Raw genomic sequence first — 8,257 nt, 5'->3', positions numbered from 1 at the left:
TACAACCCTAGTTGAGTGATTTCGGATTTAGTCAAGCTGATTCGTGTTTCCTGTGAGGTATACTCATTTAATCTAAAATAAAATATTAAACCCTACAATCAAAATACTATCATTAACCCTAATTCCCCCCCTCAAATCCAAACTATTATAACCCCCAACATAATCTAAAATGACGAGAAACTAAAGAAGGATTAAAAGTAAAACCAACAAAATGAAGGCTTTACGAAATGTATGTTTAAGTTAGCGCATATTGTGGTGCATTTCTTAGTCAATAAGCTTCACAAATTTTGGTTTTCAGATCTTACATCGTTTGCATCTTTGCAATTCAATATGAATCAATTGGAACCCTACCCTGAAAACATCTTTAGGGTTCTGCTAATTGTTATCAAGGGCCACGATATTTCCGAAAACATAAAAAACCCTAAGGTTGATCATGAGGGATCATTCCTCTACCTTTCGAAGTATCAATGGCCTACAACATCGACACCACTTCGTCCATCTCCAGTCGTTTTCGGGGTTGGAATCCCAACATAACTTCATTACATTTGCAAGTGAACTTGGACAGCATCGAGGTATCTCCGGCCTTAGGTTCTGTAGTTTAAAAAGTTGAGTACAATTAGTATAGAATCATCTTAGTTTTAAAGTTTTCCAAAACTGAGAACATCATCTGCGATAGATTCGTTTACCTGGCAGATGACAGCGGACGTCACTTCCGAGAAGCTGAGATCAGGATATGGCATGTCACAGCAGTATATCTCCCACAAGCAGATACCAAAACTGTACACATCGCACTTTCTATTGTAGGGATTGCCATTAAGGACCTGTCCCATTTCAATTCATCAATATTAGATGATAGATCGGAACTCAAATGATTTCGATGCCTGTAAAGAAAGTCAGCATATAATCTCATTTAACGAAATCTGACTTATCGATGACCATCCACATGGAAAGAAAGTTTTGAGCACACAAAAGTAGCAACAATCTACCTCGATCTGATCTTTTTTCCAGGAAAACGCCATGAATATCTAATAAGTCATGGATTGGATCTCTTTTCTAGGGTTGCTATATCAACATCATAATCGCAGACCATAAATGCTTTCTAAAACCTTGGGCGGGACATAATCGCAAACTGGCCAATCGAGAGAGAGAGCAAATACAAGATCAAAAACTATACATGCAGTATAGTGTATACCACTGGTGCCATGTAACCAAGTGTTCCAGTCTCTCCGGTCATGTCATTAGGATTCGAAACCTCGAGACGAGCAACCCCAAAATCGGCTATTTTCACAGTTCGTGTCTTATCCAGAAGCATGTTTTCGGTTTTAACATCTCTATGCACAATCTTCTGGGAATGAAGATAGCTCAACCTACAAGGTACAAAAAGAAACAGTGTCAACAAAAATGATTGGGGAACTTTATTTAAATTACAATTTACACTTCAAATAGTCTTTTTTATATTGTAAATCTAAGAGAATAAAATAGAGTACAGAAAAGGCAGAGGACTTTGACCCTCGTGCGAGATCAGGCGCCAATTGAACGAGTAGAGGAATTTGACCCTCGTGCGAGATTAAGTGCCAATTGAACGACTACTTTAAAGGCCAGCTTCCTTCTCCGATTTTTAATCAGGTAAGATTTCAGTGCACCCCCAGGGCAATATTCAACAACACAACAAACATTACTTGGCATGCCAATGGGACCATTTTCTGTCGTTATGTTTAAGTCCAATGAGCCCATTATCGCCCCTATAAACTGCATGAGAAATTTAGAACACGGATTAAAGACAAATGCAAGTATTCAACCAATTTAACAGAGACTCCTCTATAAACATTCCCGGCTTACAGCCAAGCATCAGGTCTTACATATTTAATATACCTAACACTTTTTTCAACATCCTAATTACCGAGTTGAAATACTTAAACGAAAGAGTAACTGAAAATTATTTGATGGAAATAGGATACACCTTAACTTTTAGTACTTGGTGTAAGATAAAATAAAACAACTAAAAGCTTATTCATTCTGACCATGCAAGTTTTGGGATCGAGGTCAAGAACAGTGAGGGAAAGATGATTGTCCGATCTTCATCCTTCCAGCATACTGTACTAGAGACTACTTTAATCTGATTGCAGGGATGCAGAAAAAGTGAAGAAACCTGAGGAGGAAACAATACAAGATAGGAAGCATTACCTTCGTTACATTAGGATGATCAAGCTTATGCCACACAGCAACTTCTTGTGTAAAAGCCGCCCGAAGTGAAGCTATTTCAGCTGCTGATCTGTGACCCTCTTCTCCCCAGTCAAGAAGTTTAATTAAACAAGATGGAATAAATAATGAAAAACATGTAAACATTTACGAGCAAACAAGCAAAGGCCTTACATCTCTCTCTGTTTTTAAGAAATGATTTACCAGAAAATAAACCGAAAATCATGATAGAAACACCAACTAAACCGTCCTATGATCCATCAAAGAGTTATCAACTAAAGACCCAAATCTAGTTATATATTAATGGAGTAGTTAGGTTTATGTGGTTCATCGAAAATACTTGGGTGGTATTTTCCAGTAGATGAGAAGGTCCATTTGGCAGCTTTATAGGTAGCCAAAACATGAAAGTTGACAATGTCAATGAGGCTCTTCTAATTTTCTAGCTTTTTATCTCCAAAAATTGATGACAAAAGATGTGTGCATATGAACAATAAATTAGGACACATAAAAGTTTCGAAAAAGGAATAACATCAATTAAATCATTGCATTAGTTCAACTAACTACAACGTAAAAAAGTTATCGTGAATCATGGATTTCCTGAAGTTAGATCTGCCAGTTTTGATCACAAACTGCTCTATGAGAAAATAGAACTGGTTCACATTAATAGGAACTGTTTGTTAGTTGCCACAGTAGAAAATCATTTTCCGTCCAGGAAAATTCTGGTAGGAGATGTTTTTTTTTTGTTTTGCTTCTTTTTTGTTGTTGTTGCAGCTTATTAAATTTTGAAAAATAGAAAGTTCTGATTTCATTTTCCACTTTAACTGCATTTTCTTGACATCAAACAAATGGAACAGTCTAAACAACATTATGAAAACAGTACCTGCAAAATCAGAACCCTTAACGTATTAAGCCACAAAACGCCCTTAAAAAGTTTATTAAACCATTGGCATTAGAAACTCTGAATTTGGTCAGCTATGATGGAAGAACACTAATCAAATCAGGCCATGTAGACGCTAATCAAATCAGGCCATGTAGAAGTCAACAATCAACACCATTGCCCCCTACTGTGAAAAATTAACAGTTTCAGACTGTTCAACCTCTCAACCAAGAAGGCTTAAAGAGGTTCATTTCAAGGTGGGGTTTCAAAGAAACCAAAGGAGAAACGAAGAGATCTCTATAGTTTCATAATCACCAATCAAGTGAACATAAATTTCTCAAAAGAGAAATGTTTAGTGTTATAACACTAAATGGGTACACTAAAACATATGTTAAACATAAAAAAATGAGAAAGGGAAAAAGTTATAATACCGGCAACATCTTGGCCATCATAAACACCACGATGAACGGTACCAAAAGTGCCACGAGGTATAACACTTTTGATGATAAGCTTGAAAGAATCAATCTCCCACTCTTGTCTTCTCTCAGTGTTGATTGACCTTAGTTGTTCTCCATCACCTCCGCCGTCCTTCCCTTCCTCTTTCTTGTTCTTCTCTATTGTCCATGCTCTACTAAGATGCTTTTGAAGTTGCTCATCCAAGCTCTTCAGTTCTATCTGATCTGCCCTTACATAACCTCATCCATCATTCTCACTTTTCTCCTTCATCTTCCCAAACCAAAAATTACAACTTTATTCCTAAAAAATACCAACAAAGGCCCCAAAAAGAAATCGAAAGAACCCACTTTGCAAACTTTCTGTGCTTAAGTTGTCTTCACTTCCTTTTCTTCTACGGGCTATTTCCGATTCTGGGTCTCTGTCCAATATCTCATCTAAAAACTAGAACTCAATCATGATCTGAAAATATAGTAGTGTGTATATGTATATTATTCCTTTTATAGGTTGACACTGAAGTTTTTCAATTTACACTATAAATTTTCCTTGTAGAATATAAAAATTCCATTAAAATAATTTCTCATATAAGAAAGGAAAAAAAGTTTTTTTTTTGTTTTTTTTCTTTGAAGACGATTGTTTATCCAGAGTCTTGAATTTATTAAATAAATGATTATTCAAGTTTAAATTATTGCATTTATAGAATATATATATATATATATTATCAATAATTTAAGAAAAATTTTAAATTATTATCATATATATTTTTGAGACTATTAGAAAAATTATGAAAATTTTCATTTAAAGTTAAGAATAATATAAACATTATCGCATATATTAAAAGTATTTAAAAATATGTGAATTTTATTGACAATATATATATATATTTTTATATAATTGTATATTTGAATTTAGTTATTTTTTAAAATTTTAAAGTGACAGTTTAATGATCAATCAAATTATTGATATAATATTTATCAATCAAAAATCAAAATAATTTTTTTCATTAAGAATAATATGTGACAACTTGATTGGTTATTTAAAATGTCACATCACTCTGTGTGAATATAAAAAACTTTTCTTAAACTCAAATACAAATATGAGAAGAAATTTAAATAATAATTTTAAAAGTATGTAAACTACAAATGCATCAAACGACTTCGGTGGTTTGGTAAATGAATTGTTATTGTTCTTTGAGATTTCGAGTTTGAGCACCATGAATGTCAGTGATATGAGCGTTCAATGTTAAATGGTTAAAAGTTATTTTTGAACAGATATTATATTGTACTTATCTCAAATTAATAAAACAAAATACATGTAAACTACTCCCATAAAAACATTTAGTGACTCTAATACAAATTTTAAAAGTTCAAAAATCACAATAAAAGCACCCTAAAATTAGTGACTATCAATAGCTAATCCCAATAATTTTAGGATAAACTACATATTTAATCATTCATTATTTTTATAACAAAGCCTAGAGGTCCGTGAGTGATTAAAGAAGACATTACCTATGATTTTAAAACATGCCATCACTCACAATGATAAATAGTCTAAGTTTGCATTATAACCATCAAAACCTGAACTCATTACAACTTCCTTTATATATCGAAAACTTCGAGTTCGAAGCACCATAGATGCCACATTATTTGCAGACTACTTTGATCCGAAAAGGAAACTTTTGGATCACTCAACACACATTATTTCAAGACAAAGAAAACACGAAATCATCGGTACTGAGGAGCAAGTTCACCTTCCTTGACAATATAATTTTGTGCAGGAAATTCTTCACCTTTGAAGTACCTCTCAAGCATATCCTTGACTCCAGCAGCGTACCTCAACTGCACAAGTTCCGTTTTCAACTTAGTTGTTGGCAAAAGAAAGAATGCTAAGTCGGAGAACGAAACATAGAACCAGAACATACCTGTGCATCAATGGTGGTATCAGATATATGAGGAGTATTGCTTGATTTGGCATATAACGCCATGGATGATCCTTGGGGGCTGGTTGCAGAAACCAAACATCTCCGCTGTAACCTGAAAAATTGGAGAAAGAAGTAAAACATTTTACAGCCAAAATGTATAGATTTCGCCTATTATTAGGATTTGAATGAGAGTGTCATATTTGAAGTGCATGTTTAATTTTTCTAACTTTTTCATGTGTTTGGAGGTCAACAAAAACATGTCGATTTTCAAATATAGGAACATACCTGCAATGTGTCCACTTGAACAAGCATCAGCAACTGCCTGAGTGTCCATAATTGCTCCTCGAGCATTGTTAACGATTAGGACTCCCTTCTTCATCTTCGCGATCCGATCTTTGTCGAACATCCCCCTGTCATACAGATTATTATAAGTTTAATGCAAAATTTGAGCAGTACAAAGGAAATTAACCAGCATAATATAAGCATTGGGACATTCAACAGCCAATGTAATGAAACCGGACCTTGTCTTCTCAGTAAGAGGCATGTTTACAACAATAATGTCACATTTTGGAAGCATTGTATCAAGATCCTCCTCAAATTTAGCTCCGGTCTGCTTCTCCAATTCCGGATCTATCTTGACTCGATCATGGTATGGGGATTACAGTTGAATGGTTTCAGTCGTTGTAATAAGAACTTGCCAATACGACCTGCACCGATAGTTCCGACTGTCTTCCCTTCTAGATCATAAGCTCTGTAAGCAATGCCTGCAACATTCCAATCTCCTGTAATAACTTGATGGTAGCCAGGTCAGAAATTTCGGACAAGAATAAGAATTCTCATTAGCTCATCCTCGGCAACCGACACAACATTGCTTCCAGTAACCTCAGCAACAGTCAAACCAGCTTCAGCTGCTGCTTTCAGATCGACATGATAGGAGCCAATCCCTGCAGTTAGCAGCAGTTGCAAGTTTTTGGCTTTCTTGATCCTCTCTGCAGTAACGTATGCTGGGTGGAATGGGGTGGATATGAGGACATGGAGATCAGAGATATGCTTATCGAGTTCTGCAATATGGAAACGAGTGATTAAAACCAAACTTGTATTCAAAATTTTCAGAAACTATTTTGGATGTTCAAATAATAGATCAAAGCAAGGGATGCCATGGACTAACTATTTGAATCATGGCACCAACATATTGTAACAATACCGGTATTCTAAACTGTAAACTCAGCTTTAATTCTTACTATACGACTACAAGCTCATATAACACAAGAAGCCAGTGCTACCCCAACTAGAGAACACGTGTTCTACAAGCTATAATTTCCACAAGAATTACAGAAGGAATGATTCCATGACAACATTCCTGTGCTACCTGCACTAGGAACAAGTATGAGTTGTTTATCAATTTCATGTAAAGCTCATTGCACTATCCCGGACACACACTGCAAATTAGTAAGGTGACACCCTCTGCGTGTACCAAACAAATTTACTTTCCTATGCAAATGCAAGATCATGGAGGCATCGGCATCGGCATCATGCAATGATGACAGGTAATACATTAACTGCATATCGGAAAAAGATGGTAGGGATCATTATAGTTACCACAGTCCGGTCCATCTTTGTCGTCGGTAACAATATATTGGTGCCCCTGTGATTCGAGCCACTGGCGCAAGCCCAAGGCTCCCTCCACACAACCAACAAAGTTGGGATTCTTTGTTAAGTACTCGTTGGCCTTGTAAAACACACCAACAATCTTTTTGCTCCCAGGAGAAGCCTGTAAGACAAATATTACAAGACATCAACACTTTAGCCACTAGTGAAAAGGGGAATAGCAGGGAAAAAACATGAAATTCGTATCAATCTTGAAAATTTAAGTTACTTCAAAAATAGTAATTAAATAATCTTCCAATGCATGCAAAGGAACTAGCCAGGTGCTTCATTGTTTTTCGATGATCTCAATTTCCAACCATCTCAATTTCCAACCATCAAATTCACTTAAATCACTTGATGATTTAACAAAAAAAAATCTAAACTTGGAATAGTCTTAACAACGAAAAACCTAAACCAAATTTCAACTTAAAATGAAGAGGAAAAAAGAACATGGATTAGCTTACATGGAGTTGTCTGGTAAGAACAGAGGACGACCCAAAATTTGTCACTGCTTTGATAGCAGAGGAAGCAACTTGTTTCATAGCCATCTCAACAACACTTTGAAACTGACACGTAATTCAACTTGTGTCGTTGAAGAGATGATGACGAAGATGATCTGTTTTCCACCCTTTTATAGTAAAAAAATCAGTTTCACAACCGTCGAAAACCCGGACAAGGCACATTTCAGCTTGGCTTTTGCTTCTCGTCTACTGATATGTTGACTTTCAGTACGTGTCGAATTTTAGTTTGTTCTTCTCAAGCAGCCACTAATAAGTATAAAGGTAAAATTTGTAAATAGTCCTTCAGTTATAAAAAATTATAAAATGATCATCAAAGCTCAGGATCCAACTTAAAGAGAGGATGATAAGGAACAAGTTCTCCACTCCTATCTTTTTCCATGAGCTCCTGGGCTTAAAGAAAGGATAGGAAAGGCACAAGAAGAGTTTACTGCACTTTATATGACAATAAGGTGAAGCAGTTGCAGATCCATCCTTTATCTATCTTTAAATTTATTTTTTTAATTAATTATTTATTTTACTGATTGTTCTGTCTTAAAATTTTATTTGTATTATATTGTTAATATATATATATATATCTATCCTAAAAAATATTTTTAAATCGGTCATTAAATCAAGTAATTAAGCATCTAAGTTGCTCAT

The 8,257-nt window shown here is 35.1% G+C and overlaps 2 pseudogenes; both read right to left on the bottom strand.

Moving 5' to 3' along the window:
* Positions 1-268: 268 nt before the first annotated feature.
* On the bottom strand, positions 269-4,005 carry LOC120122869 (annotated as a pseudogene).
* A 1,079-nt stretch (positions 4,006-5,084) lies between these two features.
* On the bottom strand, positions 5,085-7,717 carry LOC120122939 (annotated as a pseudogene).
* Positions 7,718-8,257: the final 540 nt, after the last annotated feature.

This window comes from Hibiscus syriacus, unplaced genomic scaffold (genome assembly GCF_006381635.1).
Source record: "Hibiscus syriacus cultivar Baekdansim isolate YM2019G1 unplaced genomic scaffold, ASM638163v2 tig00110388_pilon, whole genome shotgun sequence".
Taxonomy (NCBI): Eukaryota; Viridiplantae; Streptophyta; class Magnoliopsida; order Malvales; family Malvaceae; genus Hibiscus; species Hibiscus syriacus.
The sequence above is the reverse complement of the archived record's forward strand: the minus strand, read 5'-3'. Positions and strand labels throughout refer to the sequence as shown.